The sequence below is a fragment of the Drosophila albomicans genome, chromosome 2R (genome assembly GCF_009650485.2).
Source record: "Drosophila albomicans strain 15112-1751.03 chromosome 2R, ASM965048v2, whole genome shotgun sequence".
Classification (NCBI taxonomy): Eukaryota; Metazoa; Arthropoda; class Insecta; order Diptera; family Drosophilidae; genus Drosophila; species Drosophila albomicans.
In genome coordinates this window covers 3,790,472-3,801,560 of record NC_047631.2, presented here as the reverse complement: position 1 = coordinate 3,801,560, position 11,089 = coordinate 3,790,472, and the positions used below count along the sequence as shown (strand labels likewise).

Below are 11,089 nucleotides of genomic sequence, written 5' to 3'. Positions count from 1 at the left end.
ATTTGATATTTTTAAAACCTATATTGATAGATATGCAATCCCTAAATAAGTTGTTTCAGGGTAATAATGTTAATTCCTCAAAATTGTTGGACAATTTAATACTTTACATTAACTCCTTGAAAACTAAAGTAATTCCACCTAATGTAAAAACAGATATTTTAGTGGATGATTTTGAAAACGTGGTGGAACATGATTTAGTTTTAGGCTATGAATTTGAGAAGAAAATCAAAGAATGTTTATTTAAATCCAGTCAACAAACTATTCGCAGAAATTGAATAAATTTCGTCATTAAATTAATCACGCAGTTAAGAGAACAGTAACAATAGAATATGGTTAATTATCTATTTAAGACTAAGCTTACTTTTGTGTGCTTTCAGATTACCAGACAACTTTAATGTTCTAAGGAAATTAAACATTTTCTCTGTCGATAACATGCTCCGGACGAACAAACCAGACGTTTTCGAGATATTGGAATACTTCAATGAGAAAAATATTAAAGCTATTAGGTTGTGTTATGAGAAAATTAATTTTGTAAAATGGAAAAATACCAATAACACAATAAAGTTTTGGGATAAAGTTTTGGAGTACAGAGACGATGGAGAAGTCAACACATTCGCCCCCTTAGTTTTATATTTTTTGTTTAGCCTTTTCTAGCATATTTGTTCTATCTATTTCAGCCGATGAAATTCCGGCAACACTGATAGTAATTGTGGTGGAGAGTTCGAGTCCCGGCCGGTATATACAATAATTGCTATAGTAGTTATGATACCTCAAAATTTGGTTGCGATCAGATTGTCGAAGTTATTAAAAAAATACTTTTGTATGGGCAAAAACGCCTACTTACTAGAACTCTTAGTTGCTTTGGCCGACAATCTGGTACTTTGTGGCGTCTATGGTATATTTTGAATAGTGTACTATATCGATAGTAGTAGTATATTTTGTATATTTTAAAAATAATACCCCAAGATATATTTTTTAGTATTTTTGTCGTATATTTGTTATATTTTGAGAATAATACCGCAAAATATATTGCTTTTATTCAAAATGGGTAGCGGGTATCTCACTGTCGAGCTATGTATGCGTGTATGTATCTACATGCTCGCCTGTATCAGTATGTGTATGCATATGAAGTTTTGCAACGTGCAGTTGCCTCACTGACAAGCAGCTAGCGCACGTCAATTTTGTTTTGCCGCAACGAAAGTCTTGAAGATGAAGACAACAACAATTGCTCGCGTTCTATATGTTTGCAGTTAAATGGCACTTGCACAAGGACTGTTGTGGGTCTGGGTTCAACTCCCGATCGAGAATATATGTATATTTTGTTTTTAATGGGATTTAAATTTTTTCATTCCCTTTCAAGTTTACTGACAGAAGTAAAATCTAATAGCGCATTGATTTTTGATGATTTACAAAATCCTTTTTGCAAGCACTTTTTAAAACTCTATTTAAAAAAGTTTGAACTTTAAAATTTTGTTTTTTATATTTTAAGATAACAATAACATTTCAGAAAATTCGAGAAAATATAAATAATACAATTATTATTATTAAAAGTTCAATCTTTTTTTTAAAGATAAATACATTTTTGGAATTTAGTTTTAATTTTCATTTTCGCTAAAAAATTTTCTAATAAATTAAAATTAAAACTGGTAAAATATGTAAATATAAATATTAAAAATTATTAATTAATTAATATTTTATTGTAATTATGTTTTTAATATTTTTCTGTAATTGTATTATATTGTATAAATTGTATTATTACATGATTTACAAACATGTATTTAATAAAGCAAACTTTTAAAAATAAAAATATTTATACATTTTTTTTTTATTAAAATTTTTGATTCAATATTTTACTAACTAAAATATTACAAATATAAAAATAAAAACAATATATTACAAATATATTATACTTTTTTTTAATTATTAGCAGATAATAAAGTAATTATTATTAATTTCAGAAATGTTATATACATAGTTCTAAATGCCAAACTGTCTAGAATTTAGGTGGTTGTATGTGTGTGTAGCTTGCCCGTGTGCATGTGTATACAGTGTATACACAGTGTATACAGTCTATACTATACACATTGCAAGAGTTGTTGTTCCAACTGCAAGTGATTGGCACGCGCCAATTGTTATTTTTGTTTGTCGACAGTTTGATCTGTTTTTTTTTTGATTTGACAAATTGTCTTTTCCGCCATTTTGACCGCGCTTTTCTTCTTCTTAATAATTTACCATAAGCTTGTGTGACATGCATATGTATGTACATACATATATGCAAATATGTATGTACACATGTATATGGAAAACAAAGTGATTGGCCAATTTGTTGTTTTTTTTGTCTATTTTCTTTTGCATTATTCAACCGCGCTTTTCTTGTTCTTTCTAATTTGTCTGCGTGTGGTAAGACTTGCGTCGATTTTTAGAGAGATAAATTGCTTGCATTTTTTAAATTTATAAAATATTAAAATGGCTAATGTAATAAAAAAAGATGTCAGGAAAAGTGGGTTGACTTGCAGCATTGATTCATGCCAGCGAAGCTATAGGGATAGCTCAGAGTACTTTCCTGTCCGTTTGTTCCGCTTCCCGAAAAATGAAACTCTCCGTCGCGAATGGGTTTCGAAATGTAAATTGGAGAAGGGAGTCAATATTGACAGGGCGGTAATATGTAACATACATTTTGAGTCGAAGTATTTAGGGGGTAAAAAATTAAAAGCAGGGGCTTTGCCGACTCTGCGTTTAGTAGATGAGCCGAAGCTAAATGTAAATACTTGTTTGTTCACAGAGAGCACTGATGTGTTTTCATTTTGTGAAGAGATTGAACCAATTTCAATTTTTCAAAGTGCACATAAGCCACCGGAGCCCACAAGCATTGATTGTGTGGAAATGGCAGAGAGCCCAATATATGAAAACAAAAACAAAAATAATGATAATAACTTTTGCGACAATTGCCTAAGAAAAGAGCAAAACGAAATGCATTATAGGAACAAATACTGGTCAACTATTGAAAAACTGAATAAAGAGAAAAGAAAGAATAATATGTATATAAGGCTGCTACAAATGAAATTAAGAAATGAAAAAGTAAGAAACTGAACTGAAATATTTAAAATATAAAAAAAATGACAGCAATCTATTTGGAATTCTCGACAAGAAAGGATTATCAGAGAATTCAAACACATTCTGCAAGATGTTGATAAAGAGCAACACAAAAAAGTGGCAAGATAAAGAAAGACTAATAGCTCAAAGGATTAATTTTTATTCAGCTAAGGCGTATTCATTTATGAGGGATGATCTTGACTTGAATCTTCCATCGAAATCATCGTTATTGAGATGGGCGCCAATCAAAAATATGACTCCGGGTCTGAATAACCACTTAATAAATGCATTGAAAGAAATATTTTCAAAAATGGATGACAACAATAAGAATGCCGTATTATTGTTTGATGAGATGTCAATACGGAAAGGGCTACAATATAATTCCCACCATGACGAAGTGAAAGGTTTTATGGACGATGGCTATGAAAAATCAGGAGAACTATGCAAGCAGATTTGCGTTTTTATGGTGAGAGGCCTTTATGTCAATCAGTGCTGCCAGATTCTCTGGAGTAAAAGTTGCTAGATTTGAGAAAAAAAGTTGCTAATAATTGCTAAAAAATATAAAAAAAATGCCAAAAAAAATTGCTAAATCTTGTAATTGTTCTTTTTCAAACAGTATGCACATTTTTAATTAATTTGAAAATAAAATATTAAAATTAAAAATAAAAAAATTAAAATAAACAGAATTTTATATCTTTTTTTCTTAACATTACAAAATAGTTAGAATTTCGTCTAATTCATCTGCTTCGATATTATCCGTGTACTTCTCGTTTGCTGAAATTTTGACTAAGTACTCGTAGGGAAGTACATAGTTGTGGCAACATTTGTCATGCCTATGTAGTCCATACCTGTTTAAATACATATATCAAGTTAATATTTAATTTATTTTAAAATTATTCAAATTCATCTAACCTTATATGTAATATCGCATTTAATGTCTTAAGGCTCATACGGTTGCGTAATTTATTTTTTACTATATTCATTTGGGAGAATATTCGCTCAACTTCAGCGTTCGACCATGGCAGGGAAAAGATTTTGAGCGCAAAATCTGCTAATTCATTGAAAGGATTTTGGTTCCCAGCGTCCTTATAATTCGGGACTTCAGTCCAAAATTTGATGTTGTCATCCACACATTCCCATTTAATAAAATTTATTTTATCCATTTTGATTTTAATGTTGTCAATGTCTTGACATTCAAAATATTCTAAGACATCGAGAATATCTTCAGATTTAGAGGGTCTTAGCATATTTTGAACTGAAAACAAATTGACGTGTTGCATTATTTTAATGTTTTCTGGCAATCTTAAAATAAAAATGTTAATTTTTAAATTCTGAGATCAAAGTCATTATACTACCTTTCTCGAAGTTGGATTATTAACTCAATAATAAAGTCCATACAAATTGTTCTAATTTCCATCTCATGTGATTGAAAATTAAGTTCTTTAATCTTTTTTTCAAAGCATACTCTAAATATATGTTCGCATCTGCTTTGTCTTTAAAGTCATCCTTTAAAATATTGATTTCGCAATCAGGTGGTATAATTTTCACTTTCAAAGAGTTTATGGCCATTATGACATCCGAATATAGTTGGGTTGGATTGCCATTTCTACTTTGAAAGTTTTTATTAGGCCTCAAAAATAATAAATAAAGGTAATTTACATCATCTTTATAGAGCCCGTTGAGGATATGTGCCTTATGACACTTCTCAGAAGTGGCTGCTAACTCAAAGTGGAGTTTTAGTTCTGTCCACTGGTCCGCGATTCGGGAAACTGCATTCTCAATGGATAGCCATCTTGTGTCGCACACTCTTGGTATTTTCAAAGGATTCTAAATAATAATAAATAAACAGTTGATTAAATTTGTGTCGCACACTCTTGGTATTTTCAAAGGATTCTAAATAATAATAAATAAACAGTTGTATTAAATTTATACAGAAAATGTTTGCAAATAACATGTAACTGGTAACACCAAAAAAGTAAGCTTCATCACATATATCGTTAGTAAATTAATAGCAGACGATCACAATTCTGATTATTTTTGTTAATACATGTGTTCATATGTACATATACCTGCTCATCATTTAAACATTGATACAGTTTTTTGTATTGTAACTGGCGACTTGAGCAAAACCATGAGTAAGTCTCATGCACAAGATATTCTAAGCAGTCCGGCAATACCTTCGTGCAAGCCTTTGTTACTGCCAGTTGAATTGAGTGGCATACGCATTTTATGAGCTTGAGAGACGGTACAGATTTTCTCAATTCGGTGTAAACACTTTTTTTTGAGCCAGTCATTACACTAGCGTTATCTGTGCCGATACCAATCATATTGCCAATGCTTAAATTTTTGGTTAACAGCAACTTCTTTATGGTATCTGCTATCGAAATTGCATCTGCTGTCTCAACTTGTCCGAGGCCTAAAAATGTCCCCTTTGGATTTGCTAAAATAGCTAATGGCGACTCCTAAAGATTTAAGAAAATTACATATACAGGTACATAAACGAAAATATCAACATAAAATAATATCAAAATATAATATCAAAAACTAACCAAGAATTTTTGTTACACCAATGTCAGTGGACTCATCCAATAAAAGGCTAAATGCAGCGTTTCCAATGTCTTTATGTAAGTCCTCCATGAAATGCACCGCAAGGACATTTTTTATTATGTGTAAGTGCACTTGGTTCTGCCCAGTTTTATGTTTGCGGCACCTTGGCAAGCTGAACTATTAATCGCAATTTTTGCAGTGAATGGCAAAAAGGGAATACAAAATATAAAGGCTTTAAGTAATTGCTAAAATAGCTAAAATTGCTAAAAAAAAAAATAAAAAGTTGCTAAATTTGTATCTAATAGCATTTTCAAAAAAAAAGTTGCAAATATTTTGAAAAGTTGCTAGATCTAGCAACTAAATTGCTAAACTGGCACCACTGATGCCAATTGGAAATTTGTTTTAAGCTATTTTGCTACATCCTGTGGGGCATTTTCCATTTTAGCTGACATTAATATTATGAGTAAACCATAAGAGATTTTTTACTGCAGTTTTCGGTATTACGTTACTATATTCCCAAAGAATGTATCATATAAAAGTGGTCGTGGCAAGACATCTACCGCGCACAAAAATCGAGAAAAATTGAATATTTTGGGCAATTTTAGAGCAAAACACCCCATTTTTGGTAGACATAGTATAAATCCTAGCCCGGATGTGCCCTGGAAATTGTGTCGATCGGATCAAAAACATGGAAATTATTCACGAAAGAATTCTTTTGCATGATAAGAGGTTCGTCTAAGCGAATAACGTGAAATCAAAGTACTGTCACACTTAAAAAAGAAAACCAATTTTTATTTAACATTTTTTTTTCATTTTTTATTCAATTTCTTCATTTTCAATTTCAATATTTTCGAGAAGAAATAAGCAGGAGTCTTCAAAATCGTCTTCTTTGAAACTAATATTGTCATTTTCATACTCACACAAAAGCAACTGGATTAAGTCAGTACGAAGCGAGAGACTTTTATGTTCTTTATGCGCCTCGACAAATTTATCGAGGAAATTATTGGATCTGATGAATCCATTGCGCGATTGAATACATCCGCGAAGGAATGAAGTCTGCTGTGCTTTCTTGAATGGTGAAGCCTGTCAGACTTATAAATTTTGTTGCGAGACTCAGACGCTTCTTCACCAAAACAGCCGACTGGAAGCACCGTATTTTCCATTATTTGCGCAGAGTGCACAATAATTTTATGCACTGTTTGTGTCATCGGCAGCCACGGATAAGTATCAATCATCAATTCTCCAGTTTGATGACAATATGATTCAAATTTTCTTCAAATTTATTGGCAGCTGACAGGACAAACATATCAAAATGATTCTCAAATTGTAGATAATTTGTTCCATCAATCCCAGTAATTTCTGAAAAACTTTCATAATTTTCAAATGCGCGACGTGCGGTGTTCCCCGTGTTGGTATTTCCGAATCCAGCCTGTTTATGCTGATCGACTTTCAACGAGAGTTTTTCCCAAAACATTTTCTGTATATGTATGTGCCTTACGTTCCATCATCGCATTTCTTTCACTTGCATTTGTAATTCGCCATTTTTTTATCTCGAGCTTATATCCAGCATGTAGGATAAATTGAAAAAATCGTATCCAGCAATGCAGTGGGCTCACACCATATTTTAAATTATGCATTATTGGCATAAATTGAAGGCACTTGAAATTTTCATTTCCGAGGAAATCTTTTTGGCTACATTCAGTACTTTTTCCATCAATTGCTGTAAGATACGGACTAAATCTTACATATATACTTTGATTTTGATTTACTGATATTTTACACGGTTCTAATTCACGAATTTGTCGGTCAGTGTCTCTCTTCTCTTGCAATATTGTTTCCTTTGTTTCTTTAAGAAACTCCAATTTGAGTTGACGACAGAATCTTACTGATTGAGGTGTTCTGTTGTTCCACAACAAATTCCCGGAGGAATCGATCAGTCGTAGAGGCATTATAGTGGTGGCAAAAAGGCATGAATCTGCATCGCACAATCTTTTATCTGCAAATGCCTGGTTATAATTCGCTTGTCCTGTACTGCCATCGAATCCATAGCTTACGATGAGCTCAGCAGACAATAGATCGGTACGTTGATTGACCAATAAATTTTGTATTAATTCCTCTTGTAGTTTTACGATACGAAAAGCCGTATGTTCCAAAAGGTTTTGCAGAGAAACCTTAGCTACACTCTCTGAAATTTCAATCTTGGCTTGTCTGAATTTTTTCTTTTGCTCTGTTACCTCCGTGTATGTTGGGTAAACATCCACTTTTCGTTTCCTTAAATCGTCTCGTAAAACACAATACTGCTCCTTCGAAAATCTTTGGTCCAATATTATTGCCAATGGCTTATCTTTTGACGCACGTACTTCCTCAACTGGTTTTGTTAAGCATTCACTGACTTGCTTGGCTTTCTCCGGGGTACTTGCAAGTATTTTTAAAACTGCAGAGAGATCATGCAGTCCTTGTCTTCGAGCAGCTGCGCTTGCTGCTTGGAGTAGCAAGAGGACTTCATTGCTCTGCGAGCTTGATAGTTCCGCTGCTTGCAGCCTTTGAGCCCTTTCGCCTTTCAACAAAAATGGAATTAATGGTCTTCCAATCGGCCTTATTAAAGGCAAAGCCGTAGTGCCGTATAGCCATTTTGAATGTTTCTTTTCAAAGTATTTATAATTTCTGTTACATCCTCGCCAAATGTAATGCAAGTGTTTGCAGAATTGCTTACTTTTTCCCCTAAAAACTTCATCAATTACATTGTTGTTGGCATGCTGTTCAAAATAACAACGTATTGCCATCTCCTGCTCACGCTGGCCTTTCTCTCTGTTCCATATTGCGAACAAATCTGCGTTGGCAAAAGTGAGGTTCCCTGAGAAAAACGCAAATTGTGCCAATTGTGCGGAATAATGCAGAATAAGACAACTATTGATGGATTAAGAATTGACAACACTACAACATACACTTGAAGTTTTTGCTAACTTTTGCTAACTTCATTTTCAAAATCCTTTCCAAAGTTGAAAATTGTTCTTCAAAATCCAGCTTAAAAAGCTTTTAAAAAATTACAACATATTAGTATAAACATACACAATTTGATTAATTTTTTTAAAGTTAACATATAGTACAAACCTGTGAAATTGTTATCCATGACTTCTTTTTTTTTATTAATAACTTTCAACATACATAAATAAATGAAAAACAAAGTTCACCGAAAAAAAATATTCAAACTTAGCGCGCGTGCTTTCGCTGACTTTACAGCTGTTATGCTCAAAAGACTTGCGTCGATTTTTAAAGAGATAAATTGCTTGCATTTTTTTAATTTTATAAAATATTAAAATGGCTAATGTAATAAAAAAAGATGTCAGGAAAAGTGGGTTGACTTGCAGCATTGATTCATGCCAGCGAAGCTATAGGGATAGCTCAGAGTACTTTCCTGTCCGTTTGTTCCGCTTCCCGAAAAATGAAACTCTCCGTCGCGAATGGGTTTCGAAATGTAAATTGGAGAAGGGAGTCAATATTGACAGGGCGGTAATATGTAACATACATTTTGAGTCGAAGTATTTAGGGGGTAAAAAATTAAAAGCAGGGGCTTTGCCGACTCTGCGTTTAGTAGATGAGCCGAAGCTAAATTTAAATACTTGTTTGTTCACAGAGAGCACTGATGTGTTTTCATTTTGTGAAGAGATTGAACCAATTTCAATTTTTCAAAGTGCACATAAGCCACCGGAGCCCACAAGCATTGATTGTGTGGAAAAGGCAGAGAGCCCAATATATGAAAACAAAAACAAAAATAATGTTAATAACTTTTGCGACAATTGCCTAAGAAAAGAGCAAAACGAAATGCATTATAGGAACAAATACTGGTCAACTATTGAAAAACTGAATAAAGAGAAAAGAAAGAATAATATGTATATAAGGCTGCTACAAATGAAATTAAGAAATGAAAAAGTAAGAAAACTGAAATATTTAAAATATAAAAAAAATGACAGCAATCTATTTGGAATTCTCGACAAGAAAGGATTATCAGAGAATTCAAACACATTCTGCAAGATGTTGATAAAGAGCAACACAAAAAAGTGGCAAGATAAAGAAAGACTAATAGCTCAAAGGATTAATTTTTATTCAGCTAAGGCGTATTCATTTATGAGGGATGATCTTGACTTGAATCTTCCATCGAAATCATCGTTATTGAGATGGGCGCCAATCAAAAATATGACTCCGGGTCTGAATAACCACTTAATAAATGCATTGAAAGAAATATTTTCAAAAATGGATGACAACAATAAGAATGCCGTATTATTGTTTGATGAGATGTCAATACGGAAAGGGCTACAATATAATTCCCACCATGACGAAGTGAAAGGTTTTATGGACGATGGCTATGAAAAATCAGGAGAACTATGCAAGCAGATTTGCGTTTTTATGGTGAGAGGCCTTTATGTCAATCAGTGCTGCCAGATTCTCTGGAGTAAAAGTTGCTAGATTTGAGAAAAAAAGTTGCTAATAATTGCTAAAAAAATATAAAAAAAAATGCCAAAAAAAAATTGCTAAATCTTGTAAATGTTCTTTTTCAAACAGTATGCACATTTTTAATTAATTTGAAAATAAAATATTAAAATTAAAAATAAAAAAATTAAAATAAACAGAATTTTATATCTTTTTTTCTTAACATTACAAAATAGTTAGAATTTCGTCTAATTCATCTGCTTCGATATTATCCGTGTACTTCTCGTTTGCTGAAATTTTGACTAAGTACTCGTAGGGAAGTACATAGTTGTGGCAACATTTGTCATGCCTATGTAGTCCATACCTGTTTAAATACATATATCAAGTTAATATTTAATTTATTTTAAAATTATTCAAATTCATCTAACCTTATATGTAATATCGCATTTAATGTCTTAAGGCTCATACGGTTGCGTAATTTATTTTTTACTATATTCATTTGGGAGAATATTCGCTCAACTTCAGCGTTCGACCATGGCAGGGAAAAGATTTTGAGCGCAAAATCTGCTAATTCATTGAAAGGATTTTGGTTCCCAGCGTCCTTATAATTCGGGACTTCAGTCCAAAATTTGATGTTGTCATCCACACATTCCCATTTAATAAAATTTATTTTATCCATTTTGATTTTAATGTTGTCAATGTCTTGACATTCAAAATATTCTAAGACATCGAGAATATCTTCAGATTTAGAGGGTCTTAGTATATTTTGAACTGAAAACAAATTGACGTGTTGCATTATTTTAATGTTTTCTGGCAATCTTAAAATAAAAATGTTAATTTTTAAATTCTGAGATCAAAGTCATTATACTACCTTTCTCGAAGTTGGATTATTAACTCAATAATAAAGTCCATACAAATTGTTCTAATTTCCATCTCATGTGATTGAAAATTAAGTTCTTTAATCTTTTTTTCAAAGCATACTCTAAATATATGTTCGCATCTGCTTTGTCTTTAAAGTCAT

General features: G+C 32.2%; 1 long non-coding RNA gene across 1 annotated transcript; it reads right to left on the bottom strand.

The window, feature by feature from the left end:
• Positions 1-3,807: 3,807 nt before the first annotated feature.
• On the bottom strand, positions 3,808-4,547 carry LOC117577255 (uncharacterized). Its single transcript, XR_007955341.1, has 3 exons — positions 4,449-4,547; positions 4,006-4,348; positions 3,808-3,941 (listed from the first exon to the last, which is right to left on the bottom strand). It is a non-coding gene; the product is annotated as an uncharacterized LOC117577255 (long non-coding RNA).
• Between the last annotated feature and the right edge of the window lie 6,542 nt (positions 4,548-11,089).